Raw genomic sequence first — 21,088 nt, 5'->3', positions numbered from 1 at the left:
TATTCATTAAAAAAATTATTTTTCTTTAGAACATGAGAAAAATGAAAATTGTAGGGGTTTTTGTATTTTAGCCTTTAACCCAGCTCTGGAATGAAAGGCAGACCTGAGGCTGCAGCCACTGTCCATCCCTCCATCAGTTGTCCTGTTACTGTCAATTACTGCTCAGTGTTTCTGGAGTGAGACTGCACTCTGGCTCTGAGTGTTTCCCTCAAAGAATTTACAGTCTTGCTGAAAGGGCCACTGGAGATTCTGGACACAAACAAGCTTCTGAAGAAATACTTAACTGGTGGAAAGACAGAGAGAGAGATTTTTGGTATTTGCATAGCTGAAAAGAAACTGATTTTCTTGATTAAATTTATGAGATTGTACTCGTGTGTTTACATGGAACATGAGAAATTTCAGGGCCCAGTGGCAGTTCTGCCCAGAAAGCTTTGGCTGATTGAAGCCAGTGGGAAGCAGGTTGTGTTTCTGGTATGTGCATTAGGGCTGGTGGGATGCTCCTGGATCCAGAGGAGCTGGCTGGATCCCACACTGATGTAACCCTGCTGAAATCTGACTGCAGTCTGCAGGGGAACAAAAAGGGCTGAGGTGAATCTCTTATTGCAGAATAACAGGGCAGTTTGTATGCTTGAAAATAATCTTGTCATGTCTTTGTTTTCCCAGCACAGGCCTGATTTGGACAGGGAGTTTATTTTAGCATGAAGCTGGCTCTAGTTGACCAGAAGTAAGTGTAAGGATGCTTTTGTGTGAAGCTGAGAAGTCCTGGAGACCCAGAGGTATCTTGTCATGTAATTATGAGCTGCTGAGGTCAGTCTGAAAGTGCACCAGCAAAATGAAAGAGTTTGAGGCATTAAAAAAATAATTAAGAAAAGAATTGAAATCCCTATGTAGTCTCTTCCTAGAAGAGAATGCTGTCAATATTTAATGAGAACAAAGTACGTAGCCATCATCCTCTCATTGCTATTTATGATTTGAAACAACTTCTGTTTTAATGGACAGTTTTGGCAGCTTTGGGAGGATTCAACAGAGGAGGAAACTATTTTCTTTAACTGCCCTCATGGCTGTAATTGTGACTGCTGTGGTTCTCAGTCCCTCTGGTCTCGTACTCGGGGTGTTTTATGTATATGAGTTCTCAAAGCAAATGCTAGAGCCACAACATGCTCTGGCTTCTCTTGGCTGAGACCCTTGTTTGCTGCAATCTGTTTCTAATATTGAGATTTTTTTCTTCTTCTCATAAAACTTTAACCTCATAAAACTGAAGAGTAGCAGGTCAAATTTAATTCTGTGTATTCACCTATTGGATATTGAGATGTTCTCAACTTTAGGCTTCAATTTATTTTTTCTGTAAAAGAAGAAAGCTGTATTTTGATGGAAGAGAGAAAAATACAGCTTCTGATCTAATGTGTAGGAGCTCTTGATAGAAATTCATTTGAAAAAGCAGCAGTCAATTTCATGTTATTTTCAGTAATGCTGAAGACTCTTGTTTTCTTTTAATAAAATACCGTCTCCTATAAAACATGGATTTCTAATGTGAATTTGGATTTGATTTCATTTTTGAGCACTCTTTGGTCATTTTCGTTCCTGTTTGTGTAAACCTGCTGCTTTGCTTGCTGAAGGGCTGTTGTGCTCATGTCCAATTTAAGGTCTCACACTTAGGGCTTACAGTGGAAATCAGTTGGGTTTGTGCATTTGAGAAAAGGAGGGGTGGAAAGGACCAGCCCCAAGGCAGCCCTGCCCACTTGTACTGCTCAGAGGTACAGGAGTGTTGGGTGGCCCTGTGTGCCCCTTCCCCTCCAAAGATGGGGAAGGACAGGAGAAGGGGATGCTTTCATCCTTCCAGAGTGTTGGCAAAAGCAATGCAGGAAGTACATTCTAGCACCAATAACAATGGCATTATTTACTTCTTACCCAAAGCTGGATTGTATGTCTCAAAATAAAATACTGTATTTTCCCTGCTCCTGACACACTGCTCCATCCTTAGTCTCCATTGTGTTGCTTTCTGGTTTTAAATGCTTGGAAGAATGGCTGCCATGTGTTCCTGTCACCTGCAGCTATGATGCTGCTGCTTAAATAACAGGAATTTCAAAATAAATGAACTTCAAATGAAAACTCACTGAGCACTCAGTATTTGTTTGCTACAGTGTAAATATTCTGATCCATAAGGAGAAATTATTTCTGGGGGAAAAAGAAGGTCTTGAAGTAGTTTACTGTGATTTTATTAGGTAATTAAATATGGATATGCACAATTAAGGCTTTTCTTTTTCTTTTTTTTCTTTGTCTTTTAAGGGAAAGGAAGACATTTTCTACAATGTGAATTTCTACAGAACAATTTCTGATTTTCAAAAGGTATGCATTTTCTGTTCTTTTACTATTTTCATTCTGGTTTGTACTAGATCATCTACTTCCTGTTTAAAACACGGTTTACCATTGCAGTGCTGCACTGTCCATATCACTAGAATAAAAAATGTGTTCTGAAAAAGCAGTGGTTGGGCTTCATGAGAGGAGAGAAGTTATTAGAAATTAGAATTATTAGAAATTGAGATGAGAACTGCCCATTCAGAGGATGCTGTGCTCTCCTGAAACCAGATATCCTGACATGAAGGAAGTGTACGTGTGTGAGGTTGATCAGACACAGGCAGATGAAGGTATTCACAGTTCTCAGAGGCCTTATCTTTTTGGAGTCTAACATTCTGGAAAGTGTGGATGAGGAGAAATTGTTCTTTGATGTGTTCCCCCTCAGGCCCAATAACCTCCAGTGATAACCATTCCTAAACAGCTGCAAAGTCGGTTTCAGCTCTGGAGTCTCTGTGTTCCAGCAGATTCTTCTCACCTTATGTTTGTGGAGAACAAGGGGTTTACTTTCCTTTGGTACTCAGGGATGGGTCACTTGCATACCAATTTATGGTTTTTTCTAGTCTGAGTAGAGTTTTATCCATCCCACCAGGCATAGAGGATTTGTATCCTACTGGCTTCTGCTGTCTGAAAACCGCTTCTCCTCCAGAAGCACCAAGCTGGCACCAAATTCCAATTGCTTTAGCATTCCAGGCCTTGAGCAGGCTCAAAAAGTCGTTGTGGCAAAAGTTAGTTTCTGGCTAATCCTGACTGAGACCTCAGGCTTAGCTTAGATGAGTTCTTTGATTCCTGAGGTACTGCACAGGTGCACAGCTGGGCACAGACTTTGTGCATGAAAGTTTTGAAGTGATAATGATTAGATGGTGCATTTGCTTTTAATTGTTCTTCTAAAACCACACCTAAATTCATATGAGAATTCTCCAGTCTTGTCTGAAATGAAATTATGTGAGAAATCTCAGATGAGGATTCCAGTTGCTGGTGGATCTGCTCTAAAGGGATCTTTAGTAGGAAAATTTCATTGCAGAACAAGTCAGTGACACCAAAGGATGGGGTTGTGGTGTTTATCTAGAATTGTAGAATTAGAAGTAATGGTACAGAGGTTGTAGGCAATGCTCTACCTATCCTATCTTGGCATTAGTGATTAAAACAGACTTGTTTTCCTTGTTTTTCACTCCTGGATTGTTGGTTTATCCATGTAGTCTGTGCCACAAGGAGTTGGGAATCTGCTGCACTGTGACCTGGTGTTCTGTCACAGTCGGTTTGTTTATTTGTAACTGATAAAAATAATTCTTCTGTGGGCACAAGTACAGTTTAAAATAATTGAAAAAGAAAAAAATAAGCCTACATTGGCCAGAAATAGCTTTCTTGGAAAGTAGAAACTTCTGTAAATATCTTTGTAGAGCAATGGTCTGAAAATACAGATAGGGCTGACTTCTTATTCAGGTGCAACAGTAGAAACCTTACTAGCAAGAGACAGAATGAATTCCCATTAATGGCAGAACTGGTTGTTCACTAAAAGTGATAAAGGAATAGGAGATGAATGAGTTTACCTAGAGTGTCTGTTACATTTGATGCTTTCAAAATAAGAGTAAATATTACAGGGAAAAGCCCCTTTGGAGTCAGTGAAGGAAATTAGGGATGTTGCTTTCCATTTTCCACTGGATCCTCTTTTTAACCATTTCATCATAGCATGAAGAAGGACATGCCATAGGCTTTCCACAGCATCCTGGAAGTGAAAGACTTCAAAAACTTTGTGAAAAAAGGAACAGCAAATTTCAGAACTCCTGACTTTTTGCATCAAGTAAAGATGAAGAGAACTTGGCTCCATAACAAAACAAAAGTAGCCCCAGGCAGTCACAATTTGTACAGCCAGTTTTAGGGGCTGTGAACAGCATGCTGCAGTTAATATTGGTTGCATTGAGGATGCCTGGGAGAGGTTTTCTGGGTAGAAGCCTGTTAAAATATCATATTGTTAAAGATTAAATGGGGCCATTCTGTGCTGTCCTGTGTTTCATTACAGTGTGAGTCCAGGCAGGATTTCTTCAGGAGATGAGGTCAGGCAGTGCATCCTTAGAGGTTTATTGTGTTTACATAGTGGTGGGTGGGAGAACAGGCCTGTGCAAATGGGAGATGGTGCCTTTATCAGAACACATCATTTACCTGTAATCATGTTCCCCTTAGGAGAGCATTAGTCATGTTATTGAATAATCAGGAGCTGCAGGAACTTTGACCCCTCTCCTAGTCTGAAAGAGATTGATCTGAAGAGAAAACTAGCCAAAGAAAATCCTTTCAATAGCAAGTGCTTTCCAGCACTGTGGAAAGGAGAGAGGGCTGAATCCCTGTTCAAGTTTGTAGTGTGAAACTGGGCATGATGTTCACTAGGCATTCTTGATTGGAATAATAATTAAAACAATGTACTGTTCCTCTCAGTTAGCTCATTGATTTTATTCATCAGCACTTCACAGCTGATTTTTATGGAGGTGAAATAAGATCCCTGTGGTATATTTACAGAATTGCAGACCTTTTTTGTGAAGGACAGAGTCTGAATATTTGGCATGTGCACTTTTGATTAATTCCCTGTGCTCCTGTGGGTACTTGTGTGTCACTGTATCTCTGAGTTGGGGAGCTAAGAGCAGCATTCCTTGGCCAAACCTTGATGAAGTTCCCTCTATGTAATCTGCCTGCTGCAATCCCAGAAACATTTTGCACTTGTTTTCCTTGTGGCAGGGTGGAACTCTCACACCTACTGAGCCTAATGTAGGATGAGTTTTAGTCCCAAACTATTTGCTGCCTGGTCATTATAAGGGGCATGATGTAACTGGTCCCAAATGAACGTGATGGTTCATAGGGGAGAGAATAAAGGAAAGCTGCTCTTCTTATTAGGGACCAGAGCCATTTGCTCAGATTGCTGTTGTCAAATAAAGAGGTTTTCACTCCTAGCTTTAGGCTGTCTCCACTGGATATCTTCTTACTGTTCCTGAAAACACAGCAATTAACGGTATATTCTACTTGTGCTGGATTTTTGCCTCCATTTTAGCCATGAATCCCCCAACTGTTCTCTTAATCAGATCCATTGAATCCTACAGCCTATCTGATTCTTTTCCCATGGTATCTCTGTCTTCTGGAAATTGAGTCCTTATAGATCTAAAAACTTATCTGCTGTTCCTGAGCAACATGCATAGCTCACTAAGGTGGGGTATACTCTTGAGTTTCCCTTCAGATGGCCAATGTTTTCTTTATAATAAAGTTCTCTTATTCTTAGCACATTTCTAGGTCAGGAATGCTTAAAATATCTTTGGTCATTAAAACTTGGAGTCAACAGTATAAAGCAAAAATAGAGAGGCAAAAGAAAAATAAATGAAGCTTACTGCATCCAGATGAAGTATTGTTTTCCAAATATTCCCTGCTGCTTGTGATCATGTTGTTGTCTTTGTGCTTTCCTTTGGAAGACTGTTCTGTTTAATTACAGCAAAATCCAGCATTGTGCAGACATTTATGTGAGATAGGTGAGCATGGAAGGAGCAGAAAATGTATGTAGTGGCAAAGGTCTCAGCCTGAGAAAGATTGTTGGTTTGGAGAGGAGGCAGAGCTCTGGGAGCTAAAAGCAAGTGATAACAAAAGCATACTGATAATTCATGGCAGCTGTGACTGTCTCGGTTGTCAGGGTCTCTGTACTTTCATGTGCATTTAAACTGACACTTGTGATAAAGGAAATAGAGGCTGGGAGTGAGAATGGAGGCTCATTTCTTGTCCCTGGCTGCTTGTTCACACCAAAAGCTGTGTGAGGAGTGAATCAGGGACTGAGCTAGCCCAAAAGCAGACCTGATACATAACATTCTAAAAGATCATTTCTGATCTGGAGGAGAGAAGGCTCCAGGGGGATCTTATTGCACCTTTCAGTATTGAAGAGGGTCTTAAAGATGGAGACAAACTTCTTAGTAGGATCTTGTGACAGGACCAGGGGTAATGGCTTTGAATTGAAACTGGGTATATTTAGGGGAGACACAAGGGAGAAATTTTTCACCATCCTCATTGCAAAAAATCTGGAACAGTTTTCCCAGTTAGATTGTGGGTGCCCCATCCCTGGAAACATTCAAGGTTAGGCTGGGTTGGTCTCTGAGCAACCTGGTCTAGCTGAGGATTTCTGTGCTCATTGCAGGACTAGATGGCATTGAAAGGCTCTTTCCAGCCAAAAGTATTCCATAATTCTGGGATTTTTTTTTTTTTTTAAGTCTGAGTCAGTTTTCATTTTTTCTGCCAGAGCAAAAGTTAATGGTGAAAGAATGAGTAACTGGTGGACTTCTGGAGAGGATTCCAAAGTTTACCAGACTGCTGCCTCAAATTGGTCTGTGGTAGGTCTGTCTGAAACCTGAATCATCAGACATTCTAATGCACAAAAAGGGAGAAAACAAATCTTGGCTCCTGTAAATTTTAGTTGCCTGTGATAAGAGTTGTCTTAGGCTGAGAGAGGTTGTTTTCTTTGTCTGTGTATTTCTTTAAGTGACTGCCTTGTAAAACTGTCCCAAAAGATTTATCTGCCATTCCAGGAAGAAAAGACTATTTGCTGTTTTTTTGAAAAGATTATATACAGAACTAAGTCACAGTGTTGTTTCATTCAAAATTTCTATTTCATCAATGCCTGAAGTGAAACCTTCTTCTTTTAAAATGTGTGAAGTCCTGATTTTGAATCCAGAAGTGCAGAGTATGGGAAGAGCAGGTCAGAAAACAAGAGGCACAAAGTGGCACCGTGTACTGTTTGGCCTCAATAAAGCCTGAAGGAAGTGAGGTCCTTGCACACCATTTTGTTCTGTGCAGGTTCAGCTCTCTGAGACATAGTGGGGCTCTTTATGGCTTCCCCTCTCCCCCTTCTTTTCTGTTTTCTGGTTGTTTCCTTAGTGCATTGTATTGGATCCAGAGCACGAGAGTGTGCTGTAGTTATCCAGAGGAGTGTGTGAAACAGAGAGAGTGCAGTAGAAGGGAGTGGAGGAAGGAAACTCTTCCCTTTTGTGTTGCTCAGCCTACCCAAGGCTAGCATGACTCGGTGCCAGGGCTGGAGGGCAGAGATGTGAGTGACATTGCCACGTTCCCAAGGGAAACCACTGCAGACACGTTGGTGGGATTTCTGCCACTGACTTCACCTGAGCCAATTATGAGAGAAATGCAGAGTGAAAGGATTAGCAGGATGATCTGAAAAGTATGGGGAGAGCTGCAAGATCAAGGCAGCAAGGTAGCAAAAGTGGGAAATGTCATCATAAAGCTGTCAGGTACAGGAAATACCTATGTGGTGGGAAAGAAAGAGAGAGGTCGTGCACAGCTGAGTTTGGACAAAATGTTTTATTCATTTCTGACTCTCTTCTCCTGTTGAAACTATCTGCCAAGACCTACTATTGATACAGCAAGATTACTGGCCTGGTGGATGCTCTCTTTTAAATGGATGTGTCTCCTGTCACATGAGCAGTGCATTCATCTTTAACCCTTACTGTTTTCTGGCAAAGCCAAAAAGGAAAATTACAAAATTATTGCCAGAAACTGCATTGTATTTTGAAAGGATTTTTCTTTTCTTCTGGTACTTTCAACTACTTTAAACTGTAAAATTATGGAAAATCTCAGAGGAGTGTTTTAGCAGCTCTAACTGCTTTTGTGGTCTGATATGTGTAGGGAGATGGAATATAAGAAAGTAAAGATAGTGTAGAAAGTAATCTTACCCTTAACGAGTTGCAGCTGGGCCAATTATCAAAGATTGGGAACAGGCCTGACTTTAATGGGCCACAGGTGTAACCAATGAGAAGAAGAGTGCTATAAAGAGTGGGGTGGCTGGTTGGGAGAGGAACTGGTGTCAGTTGGCTGCTGTGTGAAGAAGGAAGAGTCAGTGCTCTGAGGAGATGCCCGCAAGAAACACCAAGGTATGGAACTTTTGTGATAAGGAGACAACAGTATGGAACCCCTGCAATCTCATGACAACAAGGTGGAGGAGCAGTATTTGGTTGAATGTAAAAAAACTAAATCTGTGAACAGATGCTAATCAAAGACAAAACTTCTCAGTATTGTCTGGCTTTGCCAGAGCTTGCTTTTGTTCTGCTGTTCATGTCTAATCTGTTGTAATTTTGCTCTTTAAAGGAGTATTGCAGTAGAGAACAGGGAGTGTGTGTGTGTTATGGAGTCTGCCCACTGCAGCTGCTTAATTAATCCCTTTTGATCACAGTACCTGTAGAAGCTGCAGGCTGAGAAGGTGGCATGTGCTGTTCCACATCTGAATGGCTTCTTGGAGGCAATGGAAATACCTGTGGCAAATTGAATTGACCTTCAAAACTTCATTTATAATCGTGGTTATTATGATTTCCTTTTTCTCTGTGTACATATTTGGGATCCACTAAGTGTAAATTTTCCGCACTCGACAGGTTGCCTAAGCCAGAAAAGTAGGAAATAACTCCCAAAAGAACTGCTGCCAGATCTCTGAAGCACATACTGAGCTGTTTGAGCTGAAACACAAGTGTGTAAGAGGTGCTGTGCCAAGTTTTGAAAGGTGCAGTATGTGGAGTGATGAGACTGCTGTCTAGTTATTTTCTGTACCCAAAGGGTAGAGACAGACAAACAGGAATGTTGTTTATTGCTTAACGACACACATGCCACTTTTCAGTGGTTTGTCTTTTAGCTGTTGTTTCTTCCCCTCGGAACTAATGAGACTTGGTAAACCTTGGAATGAAAGTAGCAAGCAAATCTACTTTGATTTCCTAGCTGCACTTTTTGCTCTGTGATCAGTACCAGACTGAGAACTTGGATCAAAAACATGATATTTGCAGTTAGCAAATGGGAGGACATCTCTGGAGCTACTGCAGATACTGCAAGTGTTCCTTGTGCTGATGTATGGATTGCTTTTTCAAGATCTGCAGCGCCCCTTTCTTGGCCATTTGTACATTTTTGTATACTTGGAAGACTTTGTTTGTGCTTGGTTTGCAGCGGGTGTTTTTGTAAATGACTCAGATACCTCACTGTATCAGATGGTCACACGGGTGTATCCAGCTCCTGGTTGTGAACATTTAGCCGTACAAGTCTGTCTGCAAGTCTTTTGGGTCTGTCTGCCTGAAAAGCAGTAGGATTCCTTTTTTCTCTGCAGGCCTTTATGGTCTGCTTTTGTGTCAAGGATGTAGCAAGCAGCTAGTAGATATTCTGAAAAATCAAAAACAAACTTCTGTGGTTTAATTTTTTTTTTTTTGGCCGTTTTCTACATGTCTTAATTGAACAATTTGTTGCCTGGATTCTGTAGAATCTTTTTTCTTAAGTTGTGTTTAAACACAGTTGGTGAACTGGAAAGCCTCCCCTTTTAAAATGTCCAGCAGTTTGAGGCCGTTTCCAGGTGCATCTTTGGAAGGAAATCAGAGGCTTTCCTCTGCTCATCACCGGTGTATCAGCATGGAGGCTCTTCTATTGTCACATATAACGTGGAGTCAGTTTTTGCATGATCAATACTCCTCTGCATTCATGTGCACTGGATTTGCTGTGAAAGTGATGGTGTATTGGTGGGAGGGCACTTGTCCTGTCCTCTGCCCAGTGAGTGTGTTCAGCACTTTTGGCTTGGCTGTGCTTCCCCTGTCCCTGCCTTTCCTGGCAGTTCACAGGAGCTGGCAGAGGTGACACAGGACAGCAGGTGACGCCAGAGCAGGAGATGATGCCATTGAAGGCACTGCCTGCTGGACTTGTGGCTGCAGCAGAAGGTGCTGGAGTCAATATAAGCCCAAGCTCTCTGACAGTTTACTGCTTATCTTTCCTCTGCCTTTTTTTCTCTTTAAGAACTGTGTCCAGAACATGAGGTTTGTTTCCTTATCTTGAGTATTTCTGTTAGCTCTTGATGTGACTTCATATAAACAATGTGAATTTGAGTCAAGTGCTTCAATGTTAAAACAGCTTCCCACATCTGTTGGTTTGCTGCCAGGGAAAGAAATACAGCTGAAATGCTGTATTTAACCACTAATCAGACATTTGGTATTGCTGAAAGAATGATCTGACAAGGATAGAGCTGGACTAAAATGTACAGGTTGTATTTCATGGAAGGGGAAAGCTTTTTTTAATATTTGAAGAATGGCTTTAATTAGTCTGACTGTTGGTAGGTGTGTTCATTTTCTCAATGTACATCTGATATAGTATTTTTCACCAACTTATAATTGGCAGTTTCCCATAGGAAATAATCATTATTGGTATTATAAAAGCACTTTGTATCTATCACATTTGGGAAATGAAAGTTTTGCAAAGGTCAGAATAAAGTGTGCCCCCAATTATGCTAATGACTCATACCACAAATGATCCACTAGAAAGTTTAATAGCTTGGTAGTCCTCTTTAGATTTTCTGAGAACAGAAAGAATTAATATTACATTTTGACACTTTACAGAAAAGTGAAGAAAGTAGTCTTCCTTCTCCCTAGCTTTGGAAGTTTGTACCTGAACTCTCTTAGTTGCTTTAAGATCTTGAAATGTTGGGTGGGTTTCAGTTAGGATTTGTTGGGGTTTTTATTAAGAATTCTTTTTAAAAGCATTTTGTTCCTCTTCACACTGAAGGCATTACCTTTTCTTTTAATGATCCCATGGTTGCAGGGTATGTAGCATGCTTTGATATTTGGAGTTATCTCTAAGTTTTATTTGGAATTTGGCAATAAAGTCTAATAGACTGATTCTTTCGCTAGATTGCTGAAGTAATTTAAATTGATAACTTGGTAGGAAATACTAAAAGTTATTTAAAAAAAACTCTTCAAAGTGAAAATTTTACTGCAAACAAAATTTTAATTTTGCTTTTCACCTGCCAAAAAACCCCCCCGAAAATCCATAGTTTGCTTTGAGGGGTATTGCACATCTGTACTCAACACCAAAGATTGGAGTAACTGAGCCATCCAGAGGTTTTCCAAATGTCACAAGAAATCTTCAGGATCGAATTAGTTAGAAATTATTGGATAGTGGGTTTTCTTGTGTAACGTATCCAGCAGAGAGATTTCCTTAGAGCCAGAGTCTGTGTTGCTAGAAATGGCTTTTTCTGTTTGTCATTTTGAGGCTGAAACATTACTAAAAGGCTAGCTGGAATGATTTACTCCTGAGAGTGGTTATCCTAATACTGCCACCGTTCCTGGGCATCTCCTGAGTTGGTAAAGAAGCCATCAGGAGAGCAGTCTGAGAGCTAACGTCTGCAAATGAAATGATAAATGTCTCTGGTAAACAGAATGTTTGCTGCACTGTGTCAGCTCCACCCTGAGGTCTGGCTGTGCTGGGTACGTGGGGTTTGTAAGATACTTTGGGAGAGTAGAAAAGGCAGGGAAATCAATAGCTCAGATTCATTCATCTCACAGGGTTTTTAAGTGTAGAAACAGTTTTCCTTGTGTTCTTTACTTCAGACTCCCGTCCCTTTTCCTGTGTTTCCAGTAAGCTTTACTTAAACAGAGATGCAGATGGTTTATTGCTCCTTTTAGAGGAGCTGTAAATGGGGAATATTGGCAAGTCTGGCACTGAAAGAGGAGGCTGTTAGAAATTTGCTTACCCTTTGATGGGCTGCACTGGAGAGCTGCTGCTTCACTGGAGGTGTTGTTTTGCTGCTCGCAGTGATGAGGGCTCTAGCAAGACTGCCTTCATAAAATGTCCTACAGAAATGTTCCTTTAGGACAATTTTTCAAGCAGCACTGCCAGCAAGGCCTTTCTTGCACAAACATTTGTGTATGGAGTGTGTTCTGGTGCAGTTGACCACACATGTAAATAAAGAGAAGGATGGGAGCAAGCTGCTGGTCGGCTTTAAACTTCAGCCTTGGTTTTGTCCTCCTGGGAATAGTTTTTTCTGTTTTGGCATTTCTTTATTTTTCCATTGTCAGTTGTGATAAATGCCTGATGCTAAGTGCAAAGACCCTTCGTCTTGGCTGGTTTTTTATACTCAAGTTCTCTCCACAGACAAATTACTCTTCTTTTTCAGCTTAAACATCTCAGTTCAGTGAGGGGACATTAGGACAAACTCCAGTCTAGCTGGTTTTACCTAGACAATTATTTCTATGCAAATGCTGTGAGGAAGGGATAAAGGCAAATTTGTCAAAGCTACCTGGTGAAGCTCATACACGTGTGATTCCATGAAGGATTCTGTTTTTCATAGCCTACTACAGACTGCATGCTACAGTCCAAAACATGCTTTCCAGAGCAAATCCGAAGTTTTGAGCATGGGGCACACAAAAGAAGGTGAAATTAGGGTCCAAAAGTAGTTTTATTCAGCATATGTATGAAGTACGTGGCAGTATTTATATTTGATTGGGAGTGCACTGCACTCCTTGCTTGGCTATGGTTTCATTAAATGTTCAGAATGGTGTGGATTTTATTCCATAGCTGTGTGAACAATTAAATCCTCTGAAATTTTTCTGTCCTAATTTTTTTTCTTCCATCTGAAGCTTTGCTAATGGAGGTCTCATCACTGCTCACTCTGCCAGAGAGTCAGGTATGTCTCCTGATGGTACTTGTGCTTTTAGACCAATAGGGACAAAGTGATCCAGTTTTTCCTTCCTTCCAGGTACAATTATGGGTCTCAATATAATAAAAATAAAATGATTGAATATCTACAGAGGTTCATATGGCATATTTTCCATTTATTTTAAGTTGGGAAGCTAAAATATCTTAATTGACAATCCCATAAGGTTTATTTTTTATGAGCTCTCTTTTCTCTCTGCGGTTTTACATTTTCAGGGTATTGCTAATTCTGTAAATTTAGCTATCAGAGTATTGTAATTTAAGGCCAAATCCTTCTCACAGTTGAAAGAGAAAAATTGAATTGGTTTTATTTGAATAGAATCAGATTTAAGGGGCAGAGCCTGAATAGTTTTTAATTATTCTAATCCCTGGACAGCTTTTCAGCCAGGACACTTCACAGGCACTAATAACATTTTATATCAGTTGAGTTTCCCCTGATGTAAAATATAAAGATCATGAGTTTGCTGTATAGCCTGCTAGCATCAGTGGGACCAGTTTTTCTGCTTGCATGAACAGGCTCTAAGAAAGAAGCTGTATGAATTTGTATTGTGGGGCTTTTGTGGAGATTTTTTTTCTTGTTTTTCTTTTGACCTTTCTTCCCATGGGTCACTTCAATTTATTAACTTAGTTGGCAGCTGTTGATAGGATCAGGTCTCTTCACAAAGTCTTGCAGCTCCTGTGGCAGGTTGTGGTTGAAATGCTTTATTTTGGTGCTTGAGTGTCTCATGTTCATGTCCTGCACTGATGTAGGAAAGCAGAGCATCAGAAAAGTGATGCTGGTCAATCACAGTGGCAATTTTCTTCTCAACAAGCAGTTAATTCTTTACCTAGGCAAGGGTTGCCATTCCCACTCCAGTTGCACTCAGTGATTTCAAAAAGTGGCAAGGTTTTGTTTGTCAATCAGCAAACAGGCACGAAAAGAAAAACTGTGGTGGAACACAGGACTGTGGTAATGGGTTGGGGGTTTGTGTGACTCTACATGCCAAATTAATATTTCCATTTCTTGAAAAATGTAAAGAAATGTCTCAGGAGCTTACCTTGAATTTAGCATGGTTGCAGATAGTCTTGCTGTTCTCTTCTCCATTTGGCTTGTATGAGAAGAAATATTTACAGTCTGCTTTTGTTTAAGAGGACCCTTAATTGGCCCTGTAACAGAAAACACCAGTAATGGAGGAAGCTGGTTTAGGTCCTCTTGTTAGGTGGCAGAGGGCATTTTGTCCCTTTCCATGCATGTGCAGAAGGACAAAGAGAAGTTCCTCCCCTGTGGCTTCTCCAATGAGTTCTAACACAAAGCTAAGCAGGTTAGAATTTCTACACCCCATTGAACCAAGCAAATCATGTGGTCACTTCTCTTTTACCCTATTCTGCTTTTAGCAGGGGGTACAAAAGTGAACAATGTATTTATTTGCTACTGTGAGAACAGATGGAATTCCTGATCTTCCTTTGAATGGGGGCATTGCTCTCCTAGTTTGGGATGCCAGGATTTCACCAGCTGTGCCTACTGGGTGCAGAAGTTAAAACTAATTAAAAGCTAATTCTGGGTTAGCACTGGGCTGATGCTGCTGGAAGTAGTTGCTGGCCTTGTCATGGATAATGTGCTTTCCATCACAAGTGGGTTCTTCTCTCTTGTTGTTACTGCCTGGCGGTGCTCAGCCCTGCTGCAGTGAGGTGCTTTCCCATGCTCTGCCCATTTGCTTTTGGAATGATGGGAGATGTCACTGGCCACTCCCAGGGGACACTGAGTTAAGGCATTCCTGCAGAATTGCTGAATAACAGGGTAGAGCAGTGTGTAGATAAACATCTTTTGGAGTCGCTGGGGTAGATGTGTTGGACCACAGCAGTCAGTGTTCAGAACTGAATTAAAGGTCAGCAAAACACAGAGCTCCTTCACAAGTCCAAAGCACCACGAGTGTCTGTCTCCAGAAACAAAACATAGTCATAAAAAGAGATGTTCCACACCCAGAAAAATAGCAAAGAAACAGCATTTGCCATGCCAGCTAAAGGGTGTGAAAGGGAAACCCATGTATCCTATACCTCTTATTTTGATTTTTGTGCTGATACTCAACATACAAGTGGTTATGATGCAAAATCTAACCATGGCATGTACCATTTTGGCAGAGGAAGGAAATATCTTGTTTAAATTTTTTTTACTACTTATGGTTAATGTTTCTTAAAAATAACTCAAACCAGGACACATCTAACCTAAAATGATGAGCTTGGAATCTCTGTGTGGGCTGTTTCAAGTTCCAGCTCCTGTCTCACAGTAGGCCCATGTATGTGTGAGTGTGACAGGTAAGGAAGGGCTGAAAATGAACCTCCTGCATCCTTCTTGGTGGAAGGAGTAAAGGCTGCTCTGCAAAGACTCTTTATGTAGATCTCAGCTAGAAAGGTGTCACGTGGTGTTAAGTGTGTATAATGTATATTATATGTATGTATAAATGTGTTTGACCCATGACCTGTGTTTTCCTCAAGTCCACAGCATCTCAGATGTGCATCTGAGTTTTGTGTGTGGATAAGGGCCCTGGGGGTTATTGTGGTGCTCCTACAATGTCCTTTGCTCTTTCTCTCTTTGCTGACAGATGCAAACATCTCTTTCTTCCTTCAGTTTCCCCTTTCTCCTACAGCAGCATCACAGAATAGGATGTGCTCTTTCCACGGAGGCTCCGTAGATAATGTGAAGCTGAAGGATATTTAGTAACCAAAGAGGAGAAGCTGAAAAGTTTTAATTCAAATTGTCTTAGGCTAATATGGAAGAAAATATGCAGTGCAGGCTTATCTAACAGAAGGAGCTGTGGCTAGTCAGTTGTTGCATAAAGGGAGTGACTCAGTGGCTGATGCTTTCCACAGTATTTCACTAGTTCCAAGGTATGATCTCTTAAGAGTTTCATTTGGCAGCACTTAAAAATTCTCCCTTATAATGCAGGAGAAGACAAAAGCCTCTTGGAGGCTGGCCATAAGGTTTGTTGTACACTTTTTATTTAGAAAGAAATGTAAATTTGTCTGATACTATAAAAGTCAACTTTATGTCACGTAAGCTGTTCCTTGTTTGGCGTGGATGGAAAATTCTCAGTCAGTGGCAGGTAAGGTCAGCATGAACACAGCCTGCTCCCTAAATCATTTATCATTGATGTGGTGTTTAGTTCTGTACTAAAAAATAAACAGGCACATTCCTGTTTTGTTTGCATAGAGATTTAGAAATAGTTATATTGCCCTTCATTCTTTTAGGTTTTATTAGAAAAGACATTGAAGACAAATAGAACAGTGACAAAGCTAATAATAGGTCTTTTATGGAATGTGACTTATTTTGCCAAACTAGAGCATTTTTACATCCTTGTGCTTTTAGGCTGACTTTTCTGTAAAAGGGGGAAAGGGCAGTACAGAGATTTGATTTAGATTTTATTTCAGCCGTGCTGAGTCAGAGTGCTTGTTGTTTTCTGTGAGCTGCATGTATAGTTTTTATTGTATTTTTATATTACTTGTTTTTAGAATTGAGATGAACTGCTGTTTCTACTTTTCCTTCAGTCATGAAACATCCCTAGAGATGTTCTGTCCAGTTTGCATATTTGCTTTCTCAGAATGTGTGTATGTACTCACCTGCAGTTGCAGGAGCCAAAGTGGGCTTGGTGTAAATCAACGGGCAAAATGCTGGAGCCTCAGGAGCTGGGAATGGGGCCCACTAGTGCATGTTGCTTTACCCTGCCAGGTTTGGTTTAGGTGGTTTATATCCTCACTTGCATGGTGCCCACGTTGTGTGTATGAGGGATTTCACACACAGGTATTTGCCCAAGGAATTTGGGCACTTCCAAGGGCAGGATGGCAGCTCTTATCTCCAGAGTCCCTGCAGTGCTCCTGGCATGACAGGAACATGGAGCTGGCTCTGAATGACTGAATGGCAGCAATTAAAACTGTTATTAAAAGAGGAAGCTACTGTGACTGTGCTTTCTGCTCTTGTCTCTGTTCTAGCTGTTGTTCCTAAAAGTAGCGCTCATGTCTGACCACTGAAAGCTGAATCTCTCTTGCTTCCCTTTGGTATTACATTTCATCCCACACAGCAGTGGCATCACACAAATGATAATTGCCATAGGTAGAAACAGTCTGCAGCAATAATGAGCAGCAAAACCCCCATCCCCAGCCTGTGCACCTCTTTGGAAGTCCTTGCAGTGTGGCTCTGGATTGCCTTCCTCATCCTTTCATGAAGGAGGGATTCACCTTTTCAAATATAGAGCACTAACCTTCTTCTCCCTCCTCCCACTTCTCTCAATTATCAGGTGTGCACTATATCTAATTTTAAATTAACTTGTCACCCTACATCCCATCTGTAGGGGTTTACAATTTTAAACCAATTGCCTTTGAGGTGACTTTATATACTGTTCCATTAACATATACATATCAATTCTAGGGCACTTACAGACTACAGAATAAAATCCCCTCTTGAGCAACACATCTTCAGGGAAAAGAAGTAGCTTGCACTTGATTTGCTGTCAAATGAGAGCTGTGATATGTCAAAACCTAACACTGAGCAGGGTGGCTGAATGATTTGAGTAATTGTTTTAATACAAGACAATTTAGGGTAGTCTTAGTCTAGATGCTAAGTAAAAGATGGAATTTTTTCTTATCTTGGTAGTGTTCCATTATCCATGGATATTGTAGCACAATGTAGGAGAGAGTGAAACTGTACATGCCTGAATTGGTGAGTACGTGCATGACCACCCAAGGTATTGAGCTGTCCATGAAGGCATTTTTGCATTCATTTAACTACAAAATGACATCAGTAAAATGGTGGGAGCTCAGACTGTATGTGGGACAGTTAAACCCCTCGATTTTGCATTGTGTCGCATCGTTATCGTGATCCAGAGTGTGACACTGCTGGAAGGGCACTATTCCCACTTGGCTCCTGGTCCAGAGGCTGCTGTCACCTTGGGCTTTCTGTGTCTGGAAAGAGCACTGTTCAATTTTATACTGCAGTCCAAAGTCTCTGCTTCAGTCTTTATCCTGGGAAAACAGCGTTGGTGGTGGATACAGAAACGTCCTTTCCTTGGGAAAAGATGTTTCTCTTCCCTTTTCATGCTGCTGCAGCTGTATTCCTGCCAGCAAAGACGCAGTGATCTGCCTTTCCAGAGGTTGTGACACAACTGATGGTTTCTTTCAGGAAAAGGAGAGCCTCCCTTGCACTGAGACTTGAGTAACAAGTACCAGAAATCAGCAGGTCTCTAGGCCAGTGCCATTGGCCTGCAGGCAGCTGGCCCTGGCAGGTTCCCTTCCAAAGGAAAGGCAGCTCAGAGCTGAGGGGTCACTGAGAAACAGCAGCCAGGACTCAGGAACTGCCCCAGGGGCAAAGAGAAGGTGCTCAGGGGGAAGGCAGGGAGGAGATGAGAGAGGCTGGCAGGGTGAAGGGTTGAGGATGATGGCAGCTCTGTCAAATACCTGGGTGTTGGGGCAGGAAGAAGAGCAGGGGTTATTTACCCCAAAGTACCTCCAAGGAGCTGATTGCAGATCAGCTGTAATTTGAACATGATTTCCAGGAATTTATTATTCAGGTCTTATTTTCAAAGACAAATACAGGCAGATGCTGTGTCTTGGGATCAAAGGGAGTGAAGTGCAGTGAAATGTCAGGGTACTGTCTCAGCAGGAGAGCCTGAGCCTCCCAGGCAGCCAGACCATGCAATGTGCCAGAGGCAGACCTGCAGAATGAACTCAGGGAGGCTCTTTATCTCACTGGCAGTGGAATATTTTCCACAGCTGTGCTGTAATAGCTGGATCTGGTTTTATTTTGGGAAGGGGTAAAAAGACAACCAGGAGGTGGCAAAGAGAAATGTAAAACTGGTAGAGGAAATGAAGCTGAACCATTTTATAACTCAGTCTTTTTTTCTTCTTTTCTCCTTTTTTAATATATATATTTTTTTTTAATTTCAGAATATAAATCCAAATATTCTTTCAGTTAATTGCAGTGTGTATCACCCAGCTGTGCCTCGGGAAGGGCAGGGAAGGGTGGAGGTCTGGTAAAACTTTGGCCCCTTGGCTCAGCTCTCCTTGCTGCTTCCTACCTGACCCTGGCTGCTGTTCTGCAGTCCCTAAGGCTTTGTCTAAAATCCTTTCTCATGCTATTTCTTTGCTTATGGCTTAAGGAAGGTAAAATCTCTAACCATCCAAATGGGCTCCACATTAATCCCTGTGCACAGTAAAGGCAGGCAGTGAGAGAGAAGCCTTGTGTTCTTGGTATTTACTCATTTCTAAGTAAATGCATCTATTGAACTGACATTCACCTTTATGCTTGTGGATACAAGGAAAAATGCCAACTCTTCCATGAAACACTGAGTGTCTGTAATACTTACCCCAATAAAATACCAAAGCCAACAAAATGTTCCAGACTATTTGTTGCTACAATTTTTATTTTATCCCTAATGTTACTCTATCTCAGAAAAACCTCAACAATGAAACACATGCTATGCATTGGGAAAAAGGATCTAAAAAGTTAATAACTCCCACCTTGGTTTGATTTCCTGCTCCACTGCCTTGAGTTGGATAAGTAGTATGTTGCCCAGATGAATTACAAATGCTCCATTCTAGGAGGGAGAAGAAATATAAACAGAACATTTTGTTATATCTACCTGAATCATCTCTGTGTTTATCTTACCTGCAAACAGCAGCCATCCCTATGGGTATAGAGAATATATAACTGTAAATAATAGATGGAAAAATAGTTATAAAATGAAATTATAAAAATGTAAATAAAATAAGAATTACACATGGGGACTTGCATATGGTTATGTGCATGCACCCTTGTGGAATACAGGAAAACAGTCTTTAGGCAAGAGGAAACAAAAAAGAAAAACCCACCAAAATATCCAAACAGAAAATAAGTAGCTGTTCCATTTTAGAGCAGAAGTAGTCTGAGGAGAATGTAGTGCAACAATTCCAGTGTTTATTTAGAATAGTTCCAAGCTGGAGTTCTCCATGCTCAGGGGCTGAGGGCCTCTCCCTTGAGGAGCTGCTGAGTCCAGTTGGGGCTGGGAGGATGTGCCTGTCCCAGGCTGAGGCACCACTGGAAGCACTGCAGGAGGACACTGGGCAGGTTTGCTTCTGTGGGAAATTGGCTGTTAGGCACATGGAAACCAGGCACAAGGGAAACCTTGCTGGGCTTGGCTTTTCTCTGTAAAACACTTTGGTGTTCCAGGAATTGCCACATGACTTTGGAGAAGTGTCCTGGTCACAACATGTGTGATCCCATGTGCAGCCTCACTGGCTGGATGGGCTGAGACAGACATGACCTGGCCATGGTTTTCCTCAGCTCCTGCAGAGCCTAGGGAGCCAGTCACGTTTCAGAACAAACTGATGAAACCTTTCATTTCTCCTCAGCAACATTTAACACACTGGGAGTCACCTTCCAACTGGTAGCTTTCAGCTTTGCCCTTTAGATTTATCAGAAGGCAACCACAGAATAAACAGTGGTATTTTTCTGTCTTTGCCCAGTTTACTTTGTGCATCAGACAGTGCTCTGTAAATTACAGCTCCACTTTTTCTCTTGAACAGTCAGCCAGGCGTGCTCCTTTTCCACTTGTGCTGAGATCCGTCTAAAGGTACCCAGCCCTCGCAGAGAGAAGTGGGGTTTAAAAACATAGAAAAATGAAATAGTAAAGTTCTGTGAATTGCTGAGGGAGGAATAGGGAGAGCACAGTGAAAAGGAGTTCCTTGGATTTGTTTTGTCACTTGCTTTCAGATTGGTAATGTTCTTGTTTCTGCTCTTCTGTCCAAGTCACATACAGCTTTGTGAGAAGTCATAATGAAAATAACACTGCTTTTACTTTGTCTAAATGTAAGAAAATTCCTCCTGACTAGAATGGCAGTCTGAGTGCAGTTATTGGGGGGTGGGGTTGATTAAATGGGCTCCTAAAAATGCAGTGTCCTGCTGTCTTAGTGTGGTGCACTTTCTGTGTCCTAGTTCTTTGTGTTCCTGCCCTTGCTGCTCCGTTGGGGTGTGGAATTGGGAAAGCAGTTGAACTGAATCAGGTTTGGGGATAACTTTCTGGGAGCAAATGGAAAACAAAAGGCTGGGATGGAGATGTGTTACCTGAGGGAAGTGGGAGAAGTTTATTTTTAAAGGTGGGTTTCTCCAGGTGCCAGAAGCTGGTTTGGGGAGGGGTGGGAAGTGGCTCAGTGCAAGGAGTTGGTAATTCTGTCCATTCTGCACATCCATCTGTAATGATCTGAGTAGTTTTTCTTTTTATTGAGCATAGTTTTAATGAAACCTAGAGAAAGA

At 41.3% G+C, this 21,088-nt stretch overlaps 1 protein-coding gene across 7 annotated transcripts in view; it reads left to right on the top strand.

Annotated features, from left to right (window-relative positions):
• Nucleotides 1-21,088, top strand: part of PLCB4 (phospholipase C beta 4) — a 185,577-nt gene that overhangs the window by 17,913 nt on the left and 146,576 nt on the right. For all 7 annotated transcript variants that reach the window (XM_050972618.1, XM_050972619.1, XM_030235819.2 and 4 more), the window contains exon 2: nt 2,287-2,346. The gene's annotated coding sequence lies outside the window, so the exon portion shown is untranslated. The remainder of the gene's footprint in view (nt 1-2,286; nt 2,347-21,088) is intronic.

This window comes from Serinus canaria, chromosome 3 (genome assembly GCF_022539315.1).
Source record: "Serinus canaria isolate serCan28SL12 chromosome 3, serCan2020, whole genome shotgun sequence".
NCBI classification, from domain to species: Eukaryota; Metazoa; Chordata; class Aves; order Passeriformes; family Fringillidae; genus Serinus; species Serinus canaria.
This window is presented reverse-complemented; position numbering and strand designations above follow the sequence as displayed.